Source organism: Sus scrofa, chromosome 3, assembly GCF_000003025.6.
Source record: "Sus scrofa isolate TJ Tabasco breed Duroc chromosome 3, Sscrofa11.1, whole genome shotgun sequence".
NCBI classification, from domain to species: Eukaryota; Metazoa; Chordata; class Mammalia; order Artiodactyla; family Suidae; genus Sus; species Sus scrofa.
In genome coordinates, this window is record NC_010445.4 from 127670938 (window position 1) to 127698708 (window position 27771).

At 46.9% G+C, this 27771-nt stretch overlaps 1 long non-coding RNA gene across 2 annotated transcripts in view; it reads left to right on the forward strand.

Moving 5' to 3' along the window:
• The window catches only part of LOC110260062, a 71100-nt gene continuing 52004 nt past the window's right edge, over window positions 8676-27771 (forward strand). For both annotated transcript variants that reach the window (XR_002342876.1, XR_002342877.1), the window contains exon 1: window positions 8676-9257. This is a non-coding gene — a long non-coding RNA (uncharacterized LOC110260062). The remainder of the gene's footprint in view (window positions 9258-27771) is intronic.

Here is a 27771-nt window from a genome sequence, read left to right on the forward strand (position 1 = left end):
TTTTCTAACCCCTTTCTCCTTCCTTTTGCATCCCTGGCAGGGAGGGGATCTTTGATTACATGGGGGAAGGCCCAGAGGCTTTGTTAGCAGAGACCCCTGACTCAAGATGAAGACCATGGCCATGGTCAGAGAAAGGTGCCCTGGTCTGGGATGTATCGGTAGAACCTACTTCTGTCTCTGGGGTTGGGGCCAGAAGTAATGGGCATCCCTACCCCAAGGACACTGGAGTGCAGCTCCAGGAAGGGGTGGCATCCCAGGGGTCCAGAGGGGTCCAGAGGCATGTGGGGGAGGGAGAGAGGCCAGCGGGCCATTAAGGAAAGGTGCTCTGTGAGGTAGACCCCGGGTAGATGGAAAGGTGGTCTCGTGAGCGACGGCTCTGTGTACATTTGGATCTGTTTGAAATGGAGTGGAGAGCTTGGCGGTCAGCGTATGATGAGCACACTGGGGACCAGGTCCTGTGCGAAGGTCTCCAGGAGCAGAAGTCAGGAGCTCCACTTTCAAGTTTCTAACCTCAGAGGTGGATGTGGCGAGGCACCAGATTTAGCCCCTTAACCTTCCATGCTTTGTATTTTCTGACTTTGCCCCCTTTCAATCGGCTTGACACCTGGCTCGAGATTCAGTTCACACAACCTTGAATAACTTTTTAGAGCCTTAGTTTCCTTGCTGGCCACCTCGAGCTTCTTCCTGTCTCTAAAAAATTAGAAATAACCCACTTGGAAAGTATAACTTGAATGAAAGGAGCTGAAGAACATGGCGTCAATCAGATCCCAGCATGACCTTATCCAAGGAAAGAGTGCATCTTTCAGAAGGAGAACCAGCCATACTGGAAGCAGAGGGAAAGGACCCAGGGAGCAGACACTGATGTCTAGTCTCTCTAGGGAGAGTCCCTCGCCAGGGACCGTCATCTCCAGCACTGACGATGCCCTGTTATGGGAACAAGAACACTTGACATCAGGATACATTCAAGCCAGGACACGTTCAATTCCCCCTGCTCTGGCTCTGGGCTCACCAAGCAAACTTCTGGTTATAATTTGGCTTCCCATGTAATTTGCCTGCAAGGAGCAGATGTTTGGCCAGAGGAAGTAAATGCTGGTGCCCTAGGCAGTCGCCTTTTATTTGAACAATAAATTAATACATTGGCACTCTGGCTTCTGTGCTTTGGTTTCCTGTGGGTTGGTGAGCCTGAGTCAGCACGGTTCTCATACACAGCCTCTGACCCCCAGCGTTGTGTCCTTCCACTAAATCCCACAGGGCTCTTTTTCCTCCCAGCTGCTGCCTCTGCCTCTCTCCACTGACCGCGCAAGGGCCCAGAGCCAATCTGAATTCCCAGGGGATGTCTCTGAGCCATCACGCAGCCCCAAAAGCTGCATCCCATTGGAGGTTTGGGGAGGGGCTGTGCCCACCACTGGAGCCACTGAAGGCCTGTTGGAACTCAGGATGCTAATGAAGTGAATGAATGACATAATGCCCGGACTTAAGTAGAAAGATAATAGAAGGCCAAGCTTTCTCATGAGGAGGGGGGGGTCCCTATTTGAAGTCAGTGGAAGGAGCATCGGCAGGGGAACTTGGGTTCTAACTTGGCTCTTCCTCTGATTCTCTGAGGGCTCGTGGGAATGGCGATGGGATTCTTTTTCTTCTTCTTCTTCTTTTTAAAGTATAATTGACTTACAATGTTGTGCCAATTTCTGCTGCAATCAATGGGGTTCTTACTTGTAAAATGATGCGGCTGGCGTTGGAACCTCGGTATCATGGATGGGGAGGTAGACTATCACCAAGCTGCAGTTAATATCCATGCATAGATTCAGTGCAGTTCATGGAACTTGCATAGAGAATCCTAGAGCTCACTTGCGAGAGTAAAGGACCAACCATAGACAAAAGTATTCTAATGAAAAAGAATAAGATAAGGGACTAGCTCTCTAAATATGAAGACTTATTAAAAAGCTTAAATTAAAAGAATGGAGGCAAGAATAGCAAGTGAAGCAACTGAACAGACCAGAAAACCAACACATTGATCCATATGGAAAGGCTGGTTTAGGACAGAAGTAGAATTACAAATTAGTGGGGAACGTATGGATTTGCTGTTTAGAGCATTTGGTTATTCATATGGAAAGAAATGTTAAATCTTTACCTTATCATGTTCAAGGAGGTCAATTCAGATAGATTAAAAATATACAGGAAATATGGAAATATAAGAGAATAGCATCTATCACCAGGATGGGAAAGCATATGAAATAAGATATGAGAAGTAAAGGGCATAAAGGAAAGATTCATAAATTTGATATTACATTAAAATTGCTGCACAATAAAGACAAAGACGACTATATATTGGGGGAAGGTATTTGGGATAAACATTACCAGTAAAGATATGTGTTAGAAGTATAGAAATAAACAGTATGGCATCTCCTAAAAAATTAAACATAGAATTACCATGTGATCCAGGAATTCCATTTAGGGGTGTATGTCCAAAATAATTGAAAGCAAGGGCTCAAATGTATATTTGTAAACTGGTGCTCACAGTAGCATAATATTTAAAAGGTGGAAGCAACCCGAACACCCATCAATGGATAAATAGGTAAGTACAATGTGATAGGTAGGTTCCAAGGACTATTATTTAGCCTTAAAAAGGAAGGAGATGCTGACCCACACTGCAGTATGGATCAACCTTGATGACATTATACTAAATGAATTAAATCAGCCACAAAAGGACAAATATTGCATGATTTCTCTTCTAGGGGATACCTGGCGTAGTCAACTTCATGGAGACAGAAAGGATAGTGGTTGCCAGGGGCTGAGGAAAGGGAGGTAGAGCTTGGGTTTAATGGGTACAGAGTTTGGGTTTAGGAAGATGAAAAAGTTTTGGAGATGAATGGTGGTGACGGTGGTATCGCCTTGTATTTAATGGCTCTGAACTGTATACTTAAAAATCCCTAAAATGGTAAATTTTATGTGTATTTTACCACTATACAAAATGAAGTACTGATTTATATCACAGCATGGAGGAATCTTGAAATTTGCTACGTGAGGGAAGCCAGTTACAAAAGAGCATATGTTGTATGATTCCATTTATATCAAGTGCCCAGAATAGGCAAATCTAGAGGGACAGAAAAAAGGTTAGTGTTTGTCTAGGGCTGGGGGACAGGGGGAGACGGAGGGATGATGGTTAAAGTGTACAGAATTGTTTTTTTGGCTAATGAAAAATTTCTAGAATTCTAGCAGCTGATTCTAAATCGATTGTGGTGATGGATGCACAACTCTGTGGATACACTAAGGTCAATGAATTGTGTTGTGAGTGAATTGTGTAGTAGGTGAACTGTATCTCCATAGAGATGTTACCAAGAAGGTAACAAATACGAATATACAAATAGCCCTTTCCAAATAGGAAAAAGCAAACAATAAAGAGACAAATGGATAAAGAACAGAATTAGAGGGGAGGGAGTGGGATGGACTGGGAGTTTCCAGTTAGTAGGTGAAAATTACTCCATCTAGAATGGATAAGCAATGAGATCCTGCTGTATAGCACAGGGAATTATGTTCAGTCTCTTGGGATAGACCATGATGGAAGATAATACAAGAAAGAGAATGTGTATATATATATATATATGCATATGGCTGGGTCACTTTGCTGTACTGCAGAAATTGGCACAATGTTGGAAATCAAGTAAAATAAAAAAAATTTAAAAGCAAAAAAAAAAAAAAAGAATATAATTAGATGATTGATGGAGAGGGGAACAAATTTGTGAGACGAAGCTCAACCCCAGGGAAATGAAAACCAGAGCCACAATGAGACTCTTGCACATGCATAAGACTGGCAAATATTCAGGTTTTTTAGTACCTAAAACTGAGGAAGATGCGAAGCTGCAAGATGGTCCCACAGGGCCGTGTAGAAATGCAGATGCATACAGATATTTGCAGAACCAGGTAATAACACTTGGCAAATGTGGAGAGGTGCCCACTTTGACTCAGCAGTTTTACTTCTGGGGACATAACCTAGGGAACCTCTCACGCCTGCGCCTGAGGAGTTATGTGCAAAAACAACAATGCAGCATTTTTTTTTTTTTTTGGTAATAGCAAAAACTTGGAAACATCCTAAATGTTTATCCCAGATTAAGGGATAAACAAATTGTTGTATATTCAAATGGTAGAATACTATACAGCAGTTAACATATACTGTAGGTGGACCTCATATTAATATGGATGAATTTTTTAAATAAAACATGAAATGAAGAAAGCTAGTTATTGAAAGATAAACACACACTCCGTATATAATGTTTATAAACAGGAAAAATAAAAAAAATGATTCATGTCATTTATAAAACAGGCTTTCAATTATATTCACATTTTTTTTCAAATTGCCTTTTCCTTTCTAAAGTGGAGGAAATTCATCAAAATATTCAGAATGATTAAATCTCAGGCATTTCTATGGGTTTTTTAAACAGTATTTATATAATTTTCTGCATGCTTGAATACTTCATAACTCGAAAAACATTTTAAAGACACACAAACTGTCATACAATTGAAGTCACGTATATTCATTTGGAAAGTATATGTTCTCTGCATTTCATGAAGGTAGCCCAACTAAGAAGCTGGCTTGGTGAGAGGGTAAGTAAGCTATCTCGAGAGTCTAGAAGCATCCTATACAATTAGTCACCAGCCTCACTTACATGAGAACATGAGGGCACATCCTGGGCCCTACTCAGAGTAGCTTTATTCCTCGTGCGTAACATAGCATGTGGTGTAAATGACGGATTATGGGTAAACTGTCACCAAAAAACACCCGCTAGCAAATGTTGACTATATACAGAAGAATCGACTGAGGTTTAGAGAAATGAAGGTGTCTTAAAAGTCAGTGGTGGACAATGTGAGAAAAAGAGTATATATACGCATACACACACACACATATATATATATACATATGCATATATGTGTGTGTCACTTTTCTGCAGAGCAGAAATTGACAGAACACTGTAAATCAACTATAATAAAAACATTTCAAACAAGTCAGTGGGCTCTGCCTGCTAGATCACAAAGCTTAGAAGATACCAGCCTCCACCCATTGTTCCAGGTTCAAGTGTACCCCCATGGGCAACAGGACCACCTCAGCAGGGTCACTTACTCTCCTGGAAGAAACATCTTTTACTTTTAATTTTTTTTTAAGAATGAAAATGGTAGGAGTTTCCTGGTGGCCCAGTGAGTTAAGGATCTGGCATCATCACTGAGGTGGTGCAGGTTCCCTCCCTGGCCTGGAAACGTCTGCATCCTGCGATGGCCACAAAAATAAAGACTGAATCTATTTAAGGAGCACTGGGTGAGGCTCTGGTACAGATGGACCATAACTACAGTCAAGCTAATTAATGTAGCTTCTTCCCATAGCTGCCATGTTTCGTGGTGAAATCCACTCTCTTAGCAGCATTACTAACTGCAGACGAGGTCTCTAGACACATTCATCCTGCAGAAAGGCAGCGTTGTTCTCTTTGATACTATCTCCCCACTTCTTCCACCTCCCTACCCCGGTAACCAAGGTTCAGCTCTCGGCTTCTCTGTATTGGATTTTTTTAAAAAATGAAGTATGGTTGATTTACAATATGATGCTGGTTTCAGGTGTATGGCAAGTGATTTGGATACACACACACACACACACACACACACACAAACTTTTTTAAAGGTTCTTTTTCATTTTAGGCTACGAACTAACCAATATTGAGTACAGGTCTCTGTGCTATATAGTAGGTCCTTATTCTTTAAGTATTTTATATGTATTACTGTGTATGTGTTAACCCCAAACTCCCAATTTACCCTTCCTCCCTTTCTCTTTAGTAACCATACCTTTGTTTCTGTGTCTGTGAGTCTATTTCTGTTTTGTAAATCAGTTCGTTTTTGTTATGTTTTAGATTCCACATGTAAGTGGTATCAGTATTTGATTTTTTAAGATTTCACATCTAAATGAGATTATGCAGTTTTTTTCTGCGTTTGGCTTCTTGTAGCATAACGTCCTCCAAGATCATCCATGTTGTCATGACTCACAGGTAAAGGTATATATATATATACACGGCTAATGTACTTGTTCTTGGAAGATACTTCTTAGCCGTGGGTGCAACCACAAACTCTCTGATGTGTGGCTGTTGATGATTGCAATAAAGTCATGTTCATCAAAATGCCATCGGTATCCCTTTCTTTAAAAAAAAACACACACACACAAACCCCCCCCCCCAAATCTTATTACTTGTAGGCAAGTTTTAAAAGTGGGCAGGAACGCGTGCCCCTGCTAGGCTGAGCTGAGACTCTGGGCTTGAACTGCAAGTGGCAGAAAGAAGAATGACGGCTTCTGTTTTGCTGATGCGATTCTTTTCCTGCGGTGGGCAGCGGATAGCTGATGGTTACAGAAATGAGAGATAAGCTAGTTTTCTAGGGAGAGTATGTTTGTGTGACACAAGTCAAGAGAGAACAATAGCTTCCTTCTTCAAACTAAGTTATTTGATTTTTTCCTGTGTGAGCAGAGCTCAAAGCCTGCTACACTGTTGATGAGACTTTCTAGTCTATCAGAACCTATCAGGCATGGTCTCAACTGAGTGCAGAAGCACCAGAAAAGCCTGTGGCCCTTTGATGAAAGCTCCCTACTTCTGTGCAGAGGGAAGAGTGGGACAATTACTATCTTAGCAGCTGAGATACAGGCAGAAGATTTGCAAGTGTGGACAGCTTCTGAAATGTGTCTGGCCTCCAAATAATGACTTAGAATACACTCAGTCTAATGCAGGAAATCTGAAAATAGTGCCCAATCAGTTCAGTGTGAAAGAGTGTGATAATATTTTAATAATATGGACTTTCTGCAAAAATGTGCTTTCATCTGAGTAATGAGGACTAGTGAAAGGCTGAATGTGTATTTATTGAGCACGTAGTAATAACAGGATGCGAGCTGAATAATAAGGCAACATGACTGCAGACTGCCTTTTTCTTTCACTTCACTGATAGCTGAGTCTTTTTTTCATAATGTTGTCTTGCTGAACAATAAAATTGGTTCTAAATTGAAATTTGAAGGTCTGAGTGTTCAGTTCAAGCGTATTAGAAAAATTACATTGGTAGAACATTTACTTTCTCTTGAAATGCTTTTGAGAAAATCGTTTCTTTAAATTGGCCTTGCAGAGTCTCTGAAAATACCCTCAGTCCTGCAAAAGCTTTATGCAAGAATGCCACACATCTCTTCCTAGCTTGCATTCTCATCTGTGGGAGAGTGATACATTGCAGAATATGAGTATAATTCCGTGTTTAATTTTAAAATACTTTGTGTAAAATATTTCTTTCATGACTGCTGACCTCCCATTTAAAAAATAACCTATTCCCGGGAGAAAGAGTTTAGTAGGATTTTGACTCTTGATTACGCCAAAGGACATTTTTCTCCGGGGATGTCACAGGGCAGGTAGCTGTCAGGCGGTAGGCGGGGATGGACAGAATAAACAGGGGCTGGCCTCTCAACTGGAGAGGTTCCCAGTGCAGCCAGGCTGGGGCAGGGAGCCAGCCAGCCAGTCCCCAGGCCCCAGGGCCAGCACACATTTGCGGGGCCGCTTTAAATGGCAGAGTCAATGTCAAATCCACAGAGAAGTCATAACGTGGGACCAGAATGAAAAATGGGGGTTGAAAATTCAGAGCCATGCCTTTAGTTCATCCTTTGACCTGAGCAGTTAACATTCATTTCTTTCCTAAGTAGGTGATTTGAATGCAGCGCGTTGGAAGACTTTGTTTTCAGTCTCTGTGGTTCCTTTCACACAGGTTTTTTGTTTGTTTGTTTTCTTTTTCCTTTTTTTTTTTCTCCCCACTAAGGGCTTCAAGAGGCACGGCTTTGAGAAAACAGTCCTCTCTCTGGGACTCATCTCAGCCGAAGTCATCAGGAATGGCCTCCGGGACGGGACGGCAGCAGGAATTCAGTGGTAGGTCAGAGGGGACGCTGGCAGGGCTGGGGGCAGAGCTGCTGTGTCCTGGTCTGACCTGTGGCCTGACTGCGGGGGGAGGGGGGGATCTGTGACACTGCACTGAGTTGGACCTGCCTGGAGGGCCCTACCTTTGCTCCGCCGCGTCCAAACTGACAGCGAGGTAGCCTGGACCTCGCTCCACCTCCCACGTGAGCCCCGCGCCTCCCCCCAACCCCACCAACTCCTGAGCTTGGGCCCTGCGTCCCAGCTTCTGAACTGCTCTCAGGGTCCCCGAAGACCTTCTTCTTGGTCCCTTCCCGTAGCTTACTTATTCTGGATATTTTTAGGGGCTCTTGGTTCTGGAAACTGCCTTCCGTGGATGCCGTGCTTCTCATCACTGCCCTCGCGGGGGCAGCTCACCTTGCGGGGGCCGGCGGCTCCTGCGCCTGCGCAGTCCTAAACACAGGCGTCCTGTTTGGCCCCGCCCTCCACGTTTGCTCGCACAAGGTTTGGTCCACGAGTCGGTGTTTCAGTTATTACGTCTACGCAATGCTCCTCTCTCCCTCTCCATTCAGATGCTCAGCCCCGCGTTTCTATGTCGCACTGGATTTTCCCATCTAGACACCCTGCGAGCGAACCCTGAATGTCGCTCCATCCTTCCCTTTATCACACCCTCCGCTGTCCAATGCCAACCCCTAGGGGTGTTCCCTTTTCACACACCCTCACATCTGTCCCTTTTTCTCCTCACAGCTGGTCCCCCACTTCCATTCTTGCCCTCCCATCTCTCCTGACTCCTGCAGCTCTCCTGGCGTCTCCCCCAAAGAGCAGCTCTCTTCCCTGCTTGACTTCTGGACATGTCAGGAGCTAAGGGAATTAAGAGGAAGGCCATGTCGCAGGATATGGCTTTGCGTGGGTGGGCTAAAGTGGCTTTCTGGCTTGACCTCAGTTAGGCCATCCTGTGCTTGCTGCACTCGCCTGGGGCAGGTGTATACGGATGTGGCGCTGGGGCAGGTAGGGTGGCCAGGGGGGCAGGTGTACCTTGATGCATGGAGTCAACCTCAGGTGTGACCTCCAGCCCACAGCAGCAGCGGCGGAGAACTCACGTTCTTCTCAGAGAAAGGAAAGAGGGGCAGAGCTGAATCAAGCCTGCCCAGTTGTGCTTCCGAGAAGCACCTGTGCCCAGGCAGTGAGTGAAACTCCTAGAAGGAAGCATCAGGGGAGGGGGGCAGCATTCTCTGTCTTAGGAGAACAGACTCGTAAAGTGTGAGAGGTAGTTGCCTTGCCGTCTTGCTCAGATGTCTTCAAGTCCTCACGTTTGCATCCCCAACTTTATTCTGCAGAAGAAAGCAGCCAATGGTAGGTTCCTGTTACTTATCTATTTTACACGGTAGTGGGTTTGTGTTGTTCCCATCCTCCTAATTTACCTCCCTTCTCCCATCGTTTCCCCTGTGGTAACCATAAGCTGGATTTCAAAATTTGTGTGTTTTTTCCTGCTTTATAAGTAAGTTCTTTTTAAAAATCATTTTTATTAGATTACACCTGAAATCAAAGCAACAGTGTAAGTCAACTATATGCCGATAAAATTAAAAAAAAATGTAGCCTATGAAACTGCTCTGTCTGGATTAGTCAAAGTTCAATACACTTGTCCTGAGGTTTTTCCTTCTTCACCTGTGTTAAGTTGGAGACACTGACATTTTTCAAAGATTTCAAGGGCAGGTTCAACGGCCCGAGCTGTCATGGCAGGGGCCACAACCACTGCCACAGTATCAGCATAGCCACTCTGTGTGACGCTTTGGACACGCTGCCTCATTCATTCTCATGTGTCAGGCAGTCTAACCCAAACTGACGTAAGCAAGCAGGGAATTTATTGAGTCAGGTTAGTAAATAGTTACTCAGACCCAGCTCCCTCCATCCAGGCTTGAGCATCACCAGCCAGAGTTGTCTTTTTGTTGCTCTCCTTACGTGGTTCATGGTCCGTTTTTGGTCCCCAGTAGTCATGAAAGGGTTCACAGGAGTATCAACCCCATAGCCTCTCTCCTCATCTTGAGGGAAAGGGTAAGTCAGCTTTCCACGTGATCAAACACCAGCCTGGCTTTATCTGATTGTCCCTGATTGGCCTGATCTGGTCCACATGCCTGGCCATGGACCAGCCACCGTGGCCTGGGAGATGGTAGGAACCATTTAGTTATTTATTTTCTTTTATGGCCGCACTGTGTCCATGCAGTGCCCCAGCCAGGGATCAGATCTGAGCTTCAGTTGTGACCTATGTGGCAGCAGCAGCAGTGTCAGATCCTTTGAACCCGCTGTGCCAGACCAGGGATCCAGCCTACGTCCCTGGCGCTGCAGAGATGTTGCAGACCCGGCTGTACATGGTGGGAACTCCTGGAATGCACTGATTAGTTCAGCCCCCGAGCCCCAGCCACTTGGTGAGTGATTTATGAGAGGAGTGTTCCTTCAAAATGATCTGGAGGCTCTCTGTGCCGTAGGAAGAAGCGGATCTAGGAGGCAGCGGTAACCATCACCTCATGCTCCAGGCTTCTCACACGCTTGCAAACATGTGCATCATCATTAAAATGCAGATTCTCATCCAGAGGCCTTGGGTGGAGCCCAAGAGTCAGAGTTTATCCCAAGCTCTCAGGTGTTGCCCAGGTCCCTGAGCACACCGTGAGCTGAAAAGCATTGCAGGGCCCAGGATCGTATGGTTAGCAGATGATAGAGCCATACTTGAGCCCTGATCTGATTGACCCCACAGGTGAGTGCCTTCCACTGCTGCCTTCCTCTCTGTCTACACTGCCTGGTCACTCTTGGTGAAAGGTCTCTTTTCCTTGGAGTCCCATCAGCAATGTCTACTTCTTTCATGGTACTTAAGCTCTGTATCTTATTCCAGTTGTTTGGACAGGTGGTACAATGCATTGCTCACTTCCGCCCCCACCCCCCGAACTTCTCACCTGGAATCCTGTGAAGAGAGTCAGTTGGCTGGAATGTGGTTTTAGTGAGGTCAGGGTAGAATCCCTTCCCTGGATCAGGACTCAGTGCTGATGGCAGATTACTTTCCAGTCACGGAGGGACTGCCACGGTGGAAAGATCTAGTCAACCAATCGGCAACGACATTTGAGCCCCTTCTGGTGTTCAGTCTACGCCTGCTCCTCTTGGGCAGGATCCAGAAAAAGTAACAGACATGAAGACAAGGGGCCCTGCCCACTGTGGTCTCCATCAGGGGACCAGAATAACCCCCTCGAATCCGTGGTGAACAAGACAAGACAGCCTTATAATTAAATGCTTATTTGAAGGACTGGACGTGATGCTGGATTCAGAGCGGGGAGAGGTTTGGAGGAACCAGAGTCCGTTAGGAAGACTTTGTGGGGAAGGTGGGACCTCAATTAAGTTTTGAAAGACAAACGGGAGGTAGAGAGGGCTGAGGGCATTTCAGGCCAGGGAAACAAATAAGTTAAAACACTCCCTTCTTTATGTCTAAGAGACAGGCCGTCGCTGTAGCTCTGTTTGTACTGGGCACTCTGACGTCATGGTAGGTAACTTCCTTGGCTGCCAAAAGTGACTTGATATTTATTCAGGCTTGAAAATAAATTGGCCTATTACATAAGGTCTAAGGAATCTCCTTTGGACAGTGACTAGATTTGAAGGATTTGTAGGGTCAAGTTCCTTGGCAACTTTAAAAAAAATTCTATTGCTAATTCCATGAATCAAAATTAGATTGAAAACTGAACATTAATTCACTGCTTTACTCCAGTGAAGTCTAAAAGCCTGAGAGGCAGGGGGGAAAGGACAGGAGGGAAGAGGGACCTAGAACAGATCCTTAATCCACTGATCGAGGCCAGGGATCAAACCCACATCCTCGTGGATACGAGTTGGATTCGTTTCCACTGAGCCACAGTGGAACCTCCCACAGTATTAATTTAATATGCGCTCCTGCAGACTTTTGAGGTGATTCGGGGGAACCTGTCCTCTGGGGTGGCCATGGAGGCTGGGCGCATGCTGGCTCAGAGGAAGCCCGGGCCTTGCCCTGTGGAACCCACCTGAGGGCCCCTCGATGCGGCTAGGGATGGGCTGTGTCTCAGGGGAGGGTTCCTGGGGAGAAAGGAGGAAAAAGGGGGTTGGAAGAGAAGCAGGAGCCCAAAGAATGTTGTTAGCTCTTGGGGACCCTTCAACTGATGAAGCCTAGGAAGGAGTAGCAGTAGGAGCTCTCCCAGGACCTGTGGGCCCAACGAGGAAGGTTTACCAGGCACCACACGTGGGCCAGAGGCAGTGCTGCCTACAGCCTAGGTTACTGAATAACGGTGCTCATTTCACCAACATAGGCAGTGCTTTCAAGACCACATGAAGGAGTTTCTGCCATGGCGCTGTGGGTTAAGAAGCCAAGTGCAGCAGCTTGGGTCGCTGCAGAGGCATGGGTTCCATTCTTGGCCCAGTGCAGTGGGTTAAAGGATTGGCCGTGGCCCCAGCTGTGGTTCAGATTCAGTCCCTGGCCTGAGAACTTCCATAGGCTATGGGTGCAGCCGTAAATAAATAAATACATACATACATACCACATGAAGTCACTAAGTGGTCCAGAGTCACACTACTTTCTGGTTGTTTCAGGGAATCAGTGGTTGAGAAGGACAGTTGAGTGAATTTGGAGTGTCGGATGCACACCTGTGCACGTGTGGAGAGCAGTGGAAAGAAACCTGCGTGACCAGAATGGAGGGGATAGGACCTTTTTTTTTTTCGTGTGTCTTTTTAGGGCCGCACCTGTGGCATATGGAGGTTCCCAGGCTACTTGGGGTCTAATCGGAGCTACAGCTGCTGGCCTACGCCACAGCCACAGGAACGCAGGCTCTGAGCCGAGTCTGCGACCCACACCACAGCTCATGGCAACACTGGATCCTTAACCCAGTTAGCGAGGCCAGGGATTGAATCTGAAGCCTCATGGATCCTAGACAGGTTCATTACGGCCGAGCCATGAAGGGAACTCTGGGATAGGACATTCCTATGGTGGAAGAGACCGATGCAACTGTGAGAGCCAAATAGAAGTTTGGGGATGCTCAACCCACTGAGCGAGGCCAGGGATTGAAACTGCATCCTCACAGAGACAAAGCCAGGTCCTTTACCTGCTGAGCCACAATGGGAACTCTGTGAGTTTTTAATTTTTTTTTTCATTTTAAAAAATTTTATTGACATTTAGTTGATTGACAATGTTGTGATAACTTCTGCTGTACAGCAAAGTGATTCAGAATATATATATTCTGAATATATATATTCTTTTTCATTTTTTCCCCCTATAGGTTATCACAGAGTTCCCTGTGCTATACAGCAGGTCCCCACCCACCATCCATTCGGTGTGTAATGGTGTACGCAGGCCACCCCAAACTCCTAATCCATCTCTTCCCGGAACTTTCCCCTGTGGTTACCACATGTTTGCTTTTGAAGCCTGTGATTTGTTTCTTTGTTGTAAATAAGTTCATTTGTATCATTATTTTAGTTTCTACATACAAGCGATAGCACATGATATTTGTCTATACTTCAATTAAAATGGTTTAAAAAAGATTTCTCAATCTATATAGGTGACTTTTATCTTATCTTTACAGCATGTATTTTCTGATTTTTTTCCTGTAATGACTACAGAGTACTTGTAAAATAACAATGAAAACAAATGCCAAAAAAAGAGAGTGCCACAATAAGTCCCCTTTACATCTTGGAAGTCTGGCTTTCCCCCCAGTTTTATTGAAAAATAATTGGCACACAGCACTGTATTAAATTTAAGGCATATGGCATGGTGGTTTGATTTCCATATACTGAGAAATGATTGCCACAAAAGATTCAGCTAATATCCACCTTCTCATACAGAGACACTTAAAAGGAAAGAAAGGAGAAAAGGCAAAAGGAAAAAGAAATTTCTCCTTGTGACGAACTCTCTTAGGATCTGCTCTCTTCATTTTTCCCGTGGGTCACACGGCAGGGTTAGCCACGGCCAGCGTGTTATCCATCACATCCCTAGAACTCATTTATCTTCTACCTGGAAGCTTGTGCCCTTTGATCACCTCCCTCCAATGCCCCCCCCTACTGGCTTTTGAAAATTCCACTTGCGGGGCTGATGCGGTTTGTGCTGCTGAGCCCAATGCAGTGTGACTCATCGCGAGATTCTGCCGGCTCACGTCCATGCGTTGCCGGACAGCTGTGGCTCGGGTGGGGATGTGGGTGGGATCTAAGACCCAAATCTTCAGTGCCTGGAGACCTGGGTTGGAATCCTGGCATCATTTCAGAGTCGGAACTCCATCATGCCAACGTGCGGGAGCAGGTGTGGTCACAGACCGGCCCTGGAGCAGGGGCTCAGGGGCCTGCGGGGTGTGGGGCCTGGGCTGCTCTGCTGTCTGCTTCCCGTGGGGCACTGGTGTGGAGGTGAGCAAAGAGTCACACCCTTTCTCCATCCACCATGTAAAGTTGGAATGGTGTGAGCAAGCTAACGATCCTCATTGCAATAGGAAATGTGTGTAAACACAGAACTAACAGGGGACCCCAGAGGAGCCGGCAGGGGGGGAGATGACAGGTGAGTCTCAGGCACAAAGTCTCAGGCACAACTGGGTACCCAGCTCCCACCTGGAGTGACGAATCCCTGAGAAGGAAACAACTCCTCGAGTCCTCTACTCCGACAATGTGCTTGCGTGTCACCGTGAAAATGCTTTCACTCTCTCCATTGGAAATTAGGATTTTCAAGCAAGACACTAAAAAGCAATAAGCAAATAAATATTGCAGCCCTGAGGCTGGGATCCCTGGGAAATTACACAGAGACCAGGCCGAAAATGCAAGGTATTTTCCTGTGGTGTAACCCAGCACTTAATTTTCAGGCTGATTATAAAATTATTACTCCATGTTATTTAACACCTGGAAAATTGACTTTCTCTAACTTGTTAACAGAGGGTAGACAGCGCAGTGGGGCTGGGGATGAGACTCAGGCACAGGTCTTAAATGGAATTAAAACTGCCTGCTTTGATCAACAAGGATGGCGACAAGGAAAACCAGCCAGCAGAAAAGGCCTAGGGAATCCAGCAAGACCCTAAATGCAGAACAGTGGGTAAAAAAGGACAGATATTTCCAGCAGGTACAAGCCAGGAGGATAAATTCCAGGTAGGCTGCACCTGTTTTTCTTATCTAACCTTGCAAGAATGCTATCACTGGTTTCCTGTTCAGCCACACCCCCAGATCAGGAGGGAGATTTGTTCCTGTGGGAAGATTCTGTTTGCAGCCCCTTCTCCACCTCCCCTACCAAGGCCCTGGCTTTTCGCTTTATTTCATGAGATGGATTTACACGCTCTGGGGGGGGAAGGACACTGAATCTGGATATGCCAGTGTGCTTGTTTTCAGTTGTTTATTTAATGCCCTTAAATACATAAGTGAGACCCTAGACCGTTTCCAACACCACTTGCTGCAAGGACTGTACATACACACGCGCGCGCACGCACACACGCACATGTACACATATTCCATAAAGGTAGGAAAGGAAGGCTCCAGAACTTTCGGCTGAGCACGGGGCTGTAAGGCGGGCTCAGGATCCCCCATCTCAGCCTACTCCCTGCCTCCGGGCTGGGAGTCCAGCTGCAACAGCAGCTCAGCTACAGGCTCCAGGCGATCAGCCCGGGTGGGAACAGCAGCTCGGCAGAGCCGGGCGCAGCGGGCGGGACCGCCGCGTTTTAGGGAGAATGGGGAGGGTAGAGAGAGGGGAGGACGCGCAGGTGCCTCGCAGATGCTGCAGGCACCGGGCGTGGGTGCAGCCGGCAGACCGGTGCCGCAGCCGCTCTGCCCCTCCCCGATCGCCCGCATACCCGGCATCCGCCGCTCAGGCCTCCGGCGCCCCCGCGCCCCCAACCCTGGGCCCCGGCGCGCGCCCCTCCCCCGCCGCCCCCTGGCAGGAGCGAGGCGGAGCGCCCCCGCCTGCCCGCAGGTGACTCCAGGGACAACCGGGGCTAAGCGTCCTACGGGTCCGGAGACCGCCCTAGACGGGCCCTGTGGGACTGAGTTCTCAGAAACATCGCCCGCCGCGGGGACTGATTCCCCTCTGGAGGGACCTGGGAGGCCAGCGTCTCCACGGTGGTGGTGGTGGTGGTGGGCGAGGCTGCGGCTGGGCCTGGCCCGGCGTCCTGCCACCCCTCCAGGTACCCAGCTGCCCAGATGCTCAGCGGCCGCAGCACGGGCGCGCCCTCTACCATAGTCGGTAGAGATTCTACTGAAGCCCGTGAAGCATCTCCTGTAATACAAGTTTTCAAGGGTCCGCATCGCCGCGCTCTCCCGCGCGGTCACCCTGCCCATCTCGACACGGGCAACGAAATAGCCCACGATCAAGGTTGCAGCCTCGGTTGACAGCGTTCAGCGGGTTTGCGAACTGCGCCGTTTAGACGTCCTGGGGGGAGCGGACGCCCCCTCCCCACCCCGGGCGCGCTAGAGGGCAGGTTCTGGAAGATCATAGAATCTCAAAGCTCTGCTACCTTAGCGACAAAACCAGCTTTCCCTGCAGGCCCCCTCCTCTTGCTTTTGTTGTGAGCGAGGATGCGGACCGGCGGGTGGCAGGTGGGCGCTGTGCCGGTGCCTGCGGAAAGCCTGGGGCGAGGTGGGGCGAGGGGAGACGGGGCTTTGCCTGAAGGCTACAGACTCGCCTGCCCTGGGAGCCTTTGAAGGGCTTTGGGGGAGCAGGGCGGTTGAGTTTCAGAAACCAGATTGCTTTCATTTTCTTGGTTGCCTTCATCAAGATACCTCATTCTTTGACATTTCCTGCCCAGAAGGCTTTGAACCATAGTCTTTTTTGCTGAGTGTCCGTGGTGCTCTGGGAAGGCATGCTTTTAAAGTCCCTTCTGTTGCCTAGTACTGTGCCATGGATGGAAAGGTGGAAAGGGTGGCCCTGGCTTACCCTTGGCCAGAGAGTCAGTGATACGGGGACGGGTGTCTCAGGTCTAGAGTGACATTTGATGTGTCACGATTCCATCCCTATGCCATGGTCCTGGGCAGGAAGAGCCTGGCCTAGTTATAAAGAACTCAGGGAAGCCGTCCCTGGGGGCCTCCTGGCCCCGCTTCCGTTGCCTGAATGCTTGTTAGTGAGTTGCCCTCTGACTTTCAGCTCTGAGCCCCATCTTGGTGACTAAGTGTCTCACCGCTGTGGCCTTGGTGGAGAGGGCCTTCCACCGGGCTCTGTTAATCATGCTGTATTTAGTATCTGGGTCAAGATGGAAAAACACTTTTCCTGTTGAAAGGTCTCTTATGCGTCATTTGTGAAGACATGCTTTTCAGTGTTCAGTGAGCATGATGAACTGGTGCTGATGCTGGGCAGATCTGGGGGAAGTTGTCAACCCTGCTCCATGACTTTCCAGGGACACATGTGCTCTGATTGGGTCATCCCCTCCAGGTCTGTCCTAGTCACCAGTCTTTGTGTATTTCCAACCCTGAGGGGTGGCAGGGCTGGGCTTGCTCCCTGCCTGGTGTCTTTCCCCAGGTCTGTGTGAATGTGCCTTCACTGAGGAGTTGGGTCCATGCTTTGCTCCCTCTGGGGATGGCTTCCAGCCTTGGAATGTGGTGGAGGCAAAGCAAATGCAGCCATGCCCAGGACCCAGCCGGTGGCTCCTTTTTCCTATGCTTTGGCCAGATGACAGGTGGCATCTGCTGGCAGGATGCCTGGGGCTGCTTCCAGAGGGACTTCTGTAAGGTGATGCTGGGCGTCTGGGGCCTCACTCCCAAATGGCTTTAAAAGTGACGTAAGAGCAGTTGACTTGCATGCTCTCCGTGAAGGAAGCAGCCTTTTCTCCCCTGCTCTAGCCCCCGATGCTCGATGCTCGCTATGAAGACTCATTACCATCCTGGACACCTTGAAGCTGAGCACTGCGGAGCGCCATATTGAATGGAGGAAAGATGGAATACACTTGGGTGTGACTGACTGATGTGTGGGGACGTTGGATGCTGCTGCCTTAGAAAGGGTTGAGGCTTTGGAGAGGTGGTTTGAATTTTGTGTAATGACTGTTACGCTCCCCCAAATCTTCTTCCTTTACTTTGAAACTCTTTTGCCTTCTGCTAGGCATCCAGTTTTATGGTTCCACTTTTTGAATATCTGTGTTCAAGAGTGTACACTCAGAAAAGAAAAGGGAGTTCTTACTTTGGTGTAGTGGGTTAAGATCCCATGTTGTTTCCACAGTGGCTTGGGTCGATGCATAGGCTCAGGTTTGATCCCTGACCCAGCCCAGCAGGTTAAGGATCTGGCGTTGCCGCAGTTGTGGTGTATGTCGAAGCTACGGCTTGGCTTTCATCCTTGGCCCAGGAACTTCCATGTGCCCTAGGTGTAGGCAAAAAAAAAAAAAAAAAAAAGTACACTCAAGAGCTAGACAGTCTGGGTTGGAATTCAGACCTTGCCAATTATGGGTTGTGTGACTTAACTGTCTTTGTCCTTTAGTTTCTTCATTTGTTAACTGGAGGTAATAGTATCAACTTCTTTGTAGGGTTGTTGTGAGGATTAAAGGAGTTAATGTAAGTGAAGCATTGGGAATGGAGTCTGGGAGACTGAACGCTACATTAGTGAGGGCTTAGCTGTTATTTCATGCTTGTGTTATTTGGCTGAGCCATTTCTCTTAATCCAGCTCTTGGTGTGTGACTTGGAATTTCCTTGTTTAAAGAGAGAGAGAGTATGAGAGAGGGAGAAATAAAATTGACCTATTTCCCTATTAGACCAAATGGAAATCATTAGCTAAGGTACCTTCCTGGGTTCTCAGCTACTTAGTGGATTCAGATTGAAACAACTGGGTTAACTTCTTGTGAGTTTCTAGGTCTTTAGACAATTTGGAATGGCGAGGCTTGAGTAAAGTTCTGGAGTGAACTGGATTTGAACATAAGTAACCCAAACTGCTAACTCTGGCCAGGGCTTCATAGACGGGGACCTCCTGCAGGAGGTGCTGGGATGGGCAGAATCAGTGCCAGTTCAAAGTTTACAGAAACTGCCGTTTCAGAAGATTATTGGTTAGAACACTCCTGGGTCTTAGAAGAATAAGAAGAATGAGAAAGTGTGGTGGTTATGTCAGTTGGGTGACTCAGTTCTAGTATCTGAAAGTAGCAAACCTTGTTGAAGAGAAATCTGTGGACTACCCAAATGGAGCCAAGGGCTGGGCCAAGGTTTGCTATCTGTTTATGACCAGCGTGAGTGCTGGGCAGCAAGTCAGACTGGGACACGTCTAGCAGCATGTGCCTGGGAGCCCCAGTGGCTGCACCTGTTCTCTCTCGGAATGCCCCTCCCTGGATGGGTGCATCCTGCTTGGAGCGCCATTCCTACCACTGTGCTCTGAAATCCTCTCTTCTCCGGGAAGCGCTTTCTGGCAATAATTCCAATTTAAGAACTCTGGGAAGTGGGCCTGGGAATCTGTGTTTGTAGTGCCCAGGAGAGCCTCGAAGGAGCAGTGCTGACTCAGGGCGTGTGATGGAAACTCCTGGTTTGCCCCTCATACACAATGAGCCGTAACTTAGAGCAGTTGTGCTACGGTCTCAGTCTTGGTAAGACAAAAGGTTTGAGTTGTTTTTTTTAGAAATGGAAACAGGCTTTTGCCCTTAGTCATTCATACCCTTGCCAAATTGCTTTCCTTAGCAATCATTCACATTTCCTAGAAAATCTTACACATGTGGGTGTCTCTCAAATACATCTTCCTCCATGGGGCCTGTGCAGCGACCAAATGATGACCTGGTGTGTCCTCACTAATGCCATGTCAGCTGGTAATCTCGGAAAGATGCCCGGTGGAAGTTTCACAGTCTTAAGAAGGGTATTAATTATGAAACAGAAGAGAAAGTTTTAAATAATGGCTGCTATTTCTTTTTTTCTTTTTTTCTTGGAGTTGATTTACAGTGTTGTGTTAATTTCAGGTGCACAGCAATATGGTTCAGTTATGCATATATTTATGCATGTATGTATATTCTTTTTCAGATTCTTTTCTATTACAGGTTATTACAAGATACTGAATAGTTTTATTCAAGATACTGAATACTTTTATTTTTATTTATTTATTTATTTTTGTCTCTTTCGTCTTTTTAGGGCTGTTCCCGCGGCACATGGAGATTCCCAGGCTAGGGGTCTAATCGGAGCTGTAGCCACCAACCTACACCAGAGCCACAGCAACGCCAGATCTGAGCCAGGTCTGTGACCTACACCACGGCTCACAGCAATGCTGGATCCTTAACCCACTGAGCGAGGCCAGGGATCGAACCCGCAACCTCATGGTTCCTAGTCGGATTCATTAACTACTGAGCCCCAACGGGACCTCCTGTTTAGCTCTTTTATATATAGTAGTGTGTATCTGTTAATGGCTCCTATTTATTGTGCAACAGCTACACACAGGCACTTGCTAAGGGCTGAACTCCCCTATCTGCAATCTTTATAGGTAGAGAGTCTACCTGCCTCAGATGGATAAGGACAACCAAGCTTAGAGAGGACGTGTTCACCCTGTGGTGGACTTGTGAGTAAGAGGAAACACGGCTGGCACAGCATTAGTGAACTACGCTCTCCCCTGGGCGGGGGGCGGGGGCAGGTGTGTACTGATTCTCTGGTGTCTCTCGTCGTCTTGAGTTCCTCTTTGTGGCTGGCGCTTTGAACCTGCCTGGTCTGGGGATGAGGGTGTGGCCGTGGGCCATGGGGGCACTCAAGCTGTCAGCATCTTGATTCTGGTGAGGTCAAGTGATATTTGCGTTTTCAGTTTCCGCGCGCATCTCCCACTTTGGAGCGCTCCGAGGAGGCGTCCGTGGCAGGGTAGGGAACCCAATTCTTGGCAGAACTTAGGGTATGAATGAGACATTAAGAAGAGTATAGCTCAGAGCCAGTTTTATTCTGTGCCACCCCGAGATTAAGTAAAGGTTCCAGAGGTTGGAGAAGGGCAGAGAGGATCTGAGAACGTGCCCAGGGCTCTGTCTTTACCCACATGTCCCTCTCCAGGGCTGAGTCCTCCATTGGAGGGGGCGGTGGGGGTTCCAGATGTGCTTGAGAACTCCCAGAGGAGAGAGTTGTCACCTTGTCACCCCTAAAGTCCCTTAGGTAGGGCCTGGGAAAGTATCTTAACCCAGAGTCTCCCTGGTCCCATCAGGTGAAACAGTTCTGTTGTGTGTTTAGGTGGACAGGCATGAAGCAGCCTCCTCACGGGCCCCCCCCCCTTGTGCCTGGAGGATGAACAATAGCCCAGAAAGGTGACTTTATGGCCAGAAAAGCCTGGGGGCCACTGCACCTGAAGAGGTGCTTACTTTTTATGCAGTCCTCTAAGCAGTCACTGAAGGTATGTGGGCAAGGTGACCTAGTCCCATTCTGTCCCGGGACTCATTGGAGACATTTCTTCTGGGTGGCTGCCTAGGAATTCTAGATATTTGCCTTGGTCCTTGGGTCTCCAGTATTCTTTGTTTGGTCTTAAAATAGGCACATGCTTTATCATGCGCTGACCGACTAATGTGAAGAAATCCCCCATGTCAATGATTAAAAAGGGAGCCCCGGAAAGATCACAGTTCGCTTGACCCCGGTGACAGCCATTAAGTCTGCAGCCTTCCTCATGGGACATCTGTCCTTGGAGATAAGTTCTGTGCTTTTAAAAGAACCATGGATCCGGTGAGATCAAAACAGAGAGTCTTGGGTACATATGTTATGCCCCAAACAAAGACTATCTAAATCGGAAAATGTATGACATCTAATATTTCATATTTTTACTAAAGATCTGACTATAGAATAATGTATTTAGCTCCAGTGAATGACTGAACAAAGAAGGAAAGAGAAATAGTTACGGCTGTATATGGAGGGCCTCCTTCGATGCCTGTCTTGCAGATGATAATCCATGGTTTAATGATACGGAAAGTGACTTTGCGGAAATCACGGAGCTTTTCCTCAGGATGGTGACAGCCGTCTGCTCTGCCCCCCCAGGCCGTGTTAGGAGCCCAGCTTCACGCTCCTTTGGTACCTTCAGCTTACCTCCCCCAAGGCATGTCCCGTCCTTTGCTGTGATTTCTGTTAACGTGTCCTCTTTCCACACAGGATGTCACCTCCTTTAAGAGCGCAGTTGTATCATTTATTATTTCATGCCAGTGCCTGATGGCTGTTGAATGGCAGGAAGGATGGATGGGTGGATGGGTGATGGGCGAGGATCAGAGATGATGAGCAGGGTTGGGTATCATGAATCGGGAGAGCAGGACGTTTCTCATTGATCAGGTAGAAAGACTCCGTAGAGCACAAGTGTGGCTCCCGGTGAGAACCCCAATTTCATGCAAGTTTTAGTGAAGAGGAAGCCCCTTCATCATGTACACCACTCACTTGTCCACGACGCCTAAGGCATATTTGTCGAGTGACGGATGTGATCAATGAAATGATTTAAGAAGTCAGGGTTGGTTGATATAAAAGAGACAATTGTCAGAAGGGTGTCTCGTTTGAAACTCTGTTAGGCTTGTTTCAAAAATCATCATGGTCAGTGTATTATATGTTATATAATGATTGTTTACAAGATTATATGCATTATGTATATTTCCCAATATATTATAGCAGGGGCTCTCAAACTTAGCTATACATTAAGATCACCTGGGAAGCTTGAAAAAAATCCTGATTCTCAGGCATTGTCTCGACTCCCTGGGGGTGGAGTCAGGCATCCAGCGCTTTCAAATCTCCCCAGCTGATTCCCTTCCCATGTGCATCATGCCCTCTTACTGAGTCTACAACACAGCCGGGAACACAAATCTATAAATTGCAAGAAGAAGATGGCCCCAGTAGAGCAAGAACTTTACAGCTTAAAAATGGATACTTTGAAAAGGTACCTTCAATGAATAGTCATTTAAAGACTCAAACACACCAAATATAGAGTGAAAATGCTTTACAGGTCAATGTTATCATTTCAAATTCATTGTTAATTAAAAACCCATTGTTTTATCCCCAGCGTAGTTGGATTGCATGCCCCCCATTGCACTTTCGCTGTGCTTGGAAGGGTGAAGGCGTTGCTGGCACAGTGTAGATGTGGGCGTGTGGGGACCTGAGGTTCCTGGCCCACCTGCCACTTGCTTTGGAAGCCACTGTCTCAAATGCCACAGGTGCTGCGGGCCAAATCTGTTAATACGACTCCCACCCCTGGGGATAAAATTCATTCCCAGCTAAAAGGGAGTCATAAATCCTGGCCCTACCTTCCAACCAGAGGTCTGATTTCGCCAGGGTGATAAATTGCTCCTATCAAAGCAGACACCCCGGCCCCCAGGGAAATAATGGGTTCCAGCAGTACCAAGTGGGACAAGCTAAGTACTTGCGAACAGGAGACTAGTGGTGAAAAATCAAGTCTTGGGAAATGAGTGACTCTGAGCGCGTGCGTGTGTGTGTGTGTGCGCGCGCGCGTGCGTCTACGCTGGAACTTCTTTCAGCCTCGCTTAAATTGTAAGAGGTACAGAGAGCAGATGAAAAGGATACTGTGGTGAACTTGAAAAAAAAAATCCATCGTAAAAATGTCTCCGGGGTCGCATTTGCTGGAGGGGGTGGAGTTGGGAGGGGGCTGGGCTGGGCTGGGCTGCTGGGCGGGAAGGTGCGTGGGGTTATCTTTCCGAGAGAGTCTCGCTGGCAGGATTCCCGGGTGGGGAAGCCGGCTGTCAGGGAGCGTGATTTACTGCAGGCTGAGATTCTCTTCCTGCCAGACCCGCCCTAATTCCTTGCAATTCTCACATTACTGGGGGTGAAGTCAGAGGCCCCTGGTGAAAATGCAAATGTTATCTAGACAGGAAGACTCATTAAACCTTTACCAGCTAGTAACCCATTATCTTAAATCATGTTCCCCAAATAGCCACCTGGCCTCTTCAGATGGCCTAGAAAGAAATGGAAAGATGGAATATTAAGTCACTTCTCTTTTCTTGATTTCCTAACACGTTGTCTTGTGCAGACCTTCAGCCTTTTCATACCAAGACAATAGCCTCTTCCCCAGTCAGCGTGTTTCCAGGTCCCAGGGCTATTTCTTGGATCTGGAGATCTGTCTCTGGGCTGCATCCTCCAGGCTCTGGCACAATGCCCTAGGAAGCCTTTCTGAATTCCCACCACCCCATCCAGGGGATTGACCGCTGCTTTCATAGCCCTTTGTCGTTGGTCTTCCAACGCTTATGGGAGCAGAGTATCATCTGGGAGCATGTGACTGGTTCATTCAGACATGTACTCGACAAGTATTTGTGGAGTTCCTGTTCTGTGCCAGATGCTATGCCATGTGCCGGGGGTCGAGGAAGAGACACCCCAGACGAGTCTGGTGCCCGGTGAGCCCCGATCAGTGTGCTTTGCGGCCGATTCCAATATGCTTTTCGAGGCTGCAGGGAAGCCTGGGTGGGGCTGGTTCCCTGTGCGGCGGCGGCGGGGGGGGGGGGGGGGGGGTGGGGGGTGGGGGGGGTGGGGAGAAAGAGCCAGCTCTCCATGCTCCGCCCTGCTTGCTTCATCAGTAGTGAGAGGGTGGCGGCAGCTCACACTTCAACGTTCTCCCAATTCGGGGGGTCTGTGAACTATCGAAATCGAACACAGGAATGCTTTTTCAAAATGTGATTCCTTCTGTCTCATAATTCCCAAAAATGCTTTCCTTGGAGAAAGTTTATCTGTACAGAGAATCAGAAAGAAAATAACGTTGCCATAATTCTGCCCCTTGGGGATGATAAGCTTAACATTGTCCTTTGCTGAGGAGGCTTTTACTCTGCATATATTCCTCTGACGAGGTCAAGAGCAGCTTCTATTTTGTTTCCCCGTGAATTCCCACCGGTGTGGTTTTTCCTATCAGTCTGTCTTCCCCTTGAACTTGATTTCTACGGTTACTATTACGCCTGCTGCCATCACGATTGTCTTCTCTTCTTACTAAGTAGCGCTGACACTAAGTATTTACAGCCTCTCGGACCCTGTGCTGATTGTGTTATGTACCCTAGGCGCTCTGAGGCCCAGTGACCGGATGAAGTAGGTACTGATATTTCCGTTTTACAGATGAGGAAGTTGAGGCTGCTAGTGCGTGTACCACATGCTGAAGACTGAGCCTGGTAAGTGGGCATCCTGACCGTAGGCCCCAGATGTCACAGGTTCCGGCTGACAGGTCACTGCTCCGTCTTTTCCGTGTCTGAGCACCAGGCGATCAGATCAATCCCCCATTTAGATGGTTTCCACTTTCCCAGTGTTACCAGCAAGACCCTGATAAAAATCCTTTTTGCTAAAAATTTGCACAGGATCTGCTTTTTCTTTTTTTCTTTTTTTTTGATGGCTGCATCCACAGCGTATGGAAGTCCCCAGGCCAGGAATTGAATCCAAGCCGCAGCTGGGACCTATGCCACAGCCATGGCAACACCAGATCCTTAACCCACTGTGACAGGTGGGGGATTGAACCTCCGCATCGACCCAAGCCACGGCAGCCAGGTTCTTAACCCATTGTGCCACAGTGGGAACTCCTGCTCTTACTTTCTTTAGATAGATCCTTAGCTGTAGAATTGCAAAGCGAAAGACCAGGCTAATTCTTGAATATATATGATGCCACGCTGCTGGTCTGTCCACAACTAGAGGTGTAACAATTCGCGCTCTGGCCAGGTTGTATGAAGTGCACCAAACCTTGGCCATGAGCAGACAGAGGGAGCTGATGGAATGCTGAAACAGAGGTGAAAAGATCAGACACATCTGCAGAGAGAGACACCTGAGTTTGGAGGGAAGCAACTTACCCAAACCAGCAGACTCCCAGTTTTCCTGGTACCAGGGACTTAACTTACAGCAGGTAAAAGGACCACCTTACAGGTTATGGGTTTTATCCAGCTGGACCATCTAAAGTCACTGATATTCAACAAATGCTGACTTTTCCTTTGCCTTGGATTAAAAAAAAGTGCTGCCTTCATTGTCTTTTTCTGCTCTATCCAAGGCTGTTGCTTATGCCAACTTTTCCCGCATAGAAATGCCGGATGAAAATCCCAGTGCCATCAAATGAGACCTTTATTCCCCCACCTGCGCATTATGACCCTAATAAACACGTTATCAGCTCATGAAAATGATGGCAAACAGGTGACTGAGGGATTTGATAAGTCAGCAGCAAAGATTAACAGTTCTTTTCAGAGAAAGCGGTGAGAGGTTCCCCTATTTAAAACAATTGTGGCATGTGAATTTACAGCACTTAAATCATTATCGGCAATTAGTTCTTGTCAAAAAGGTTGCAGCTGGCTTCAATTACAGGTAAGATTTTTTATAATTTGAATTTAGTAGTGCGTCTGATGAGTAGGACTTGGATGAACCTTCTCAGGGAGATTCAGGATTTAAGAAAAACGTCGAGGCATTTCAAAATTCAAAAATTCAGTGTTTTCAGCAACACTTTGTTTCGGACATCTATTATTAAGCTTTCAGAAGAAAATTCCATGGACGTCATCCTTCAGCTGCTTTCCTTCCTAACAGAAACATTATTGATTAAAAATTGCTTTTAGGAGTTCCCGTCGTGGCGCAGTGGTTAACGAATCCGACTAGGAACCATGAGGTCGCGGGTTCGGTCCCTGCCCTTGCTCAGTGGGTTAATGATCCGGCGTTGCCGTGAGCTGTGGTGTAGGTTGCAGACGCGGCTCGGATCCCGAGTTGCTGTGGCTCTGGCGTAGGCAGGTGGCTACAGCTCCGATTCAACCCCTAGCCTGGGAACCTCCATATGCCGTGGAAGAGGCCCGAGAGATAGCAACAACAACGACAAAAAGACAAAAAAAAAAAAAAAAAAAAAAAAAAAATTGCTTTTACATTACCAAGGCACTGCAAGTACATGATGGGAACAATTCTGAGCGACGCAAAGAATGCAAAATAAAACTAAGTATCTCCTCCTCCTCCATTCCCCTTGCCCCAGAGATGAGCACTTTTGCTTTTAATTCTTTTGGAAATGATCGCCATAACTTCATCGGCAATTATTCTTTCCCTTCATATCTTGATCAATCAACTTCGGAGAGTTGATGTTGACTCTTAACCCGGAAAGATACAGGATTTAATGCCTTTCTTTACATATTCCTTCATCTTTCACATCTTGACTTTTGTTGATTATGTATCTTTGAAGTTTTTCTGTAGCTTCAAGACTTTAATGTGCTAACCTATTTCTTGATCCATTAACTGCAGATTTTCACCTTTTTATTAGGTGGGTAGTGGTGTATCTCACTGTTGTTTTTGCATTTCCCTGATGACATATGATGTGTAGCATCTTTTCCTGTAGATGGACAGCTATTTCTGTCTGCATATTTTCTTTCATGAAGTGTCTGTTCAGGTCTTTTGCCTGATCTTTTCTTTTTTTTAATTGAGCAGTTTATTTTCTTATTGTTGAGTTTTAAGTGTTCTTTGTATATTTTGGGTAACAGTTCGTTCTCAGATGGGTCTTTTGCAAATATTTTCTCCCAGTCTGTGGTTTGTCTTCTCATTCTCTTGGCTGTGTCTTTCATAGAAGAGAAGTTTTTAATTTCAATGAAGTCCAACTTATTTTTTCTTTCATGGATGGTACCTTTGGTGTTGCACAGTCATCAACACCAGATGTTATCTGTTGATTCTTCATTAAGAAATGTGAAGAAAATAAATGCCTTTATAACTGCCAACTTTCTCTCCTTTTTTTTGTCCAGCTGTGTCAATATATTTTTATATTGTCTGAGTTGAACATATTTATATGTTTTACTGCTATAACTGTAATTAAGTTTTCTGTGCTTCTAAGAATCCATTCTAAAAATAAAAACAGCATTTATAGTATTATGATTATTTAATTTTGTTTTTAACTGCAAAACAAATTCAGGAAAAGTTATTTCCGTATTACTAAACTGGTGCTTTTTGAAGGATGATTTTCCAAGTGTCAAGATTCAATCTAATTTTCTTTTCCTTCACTCCAACTGTTCCTCAGAGTTAGGGCACCTGTAGGTTTGCTTCATA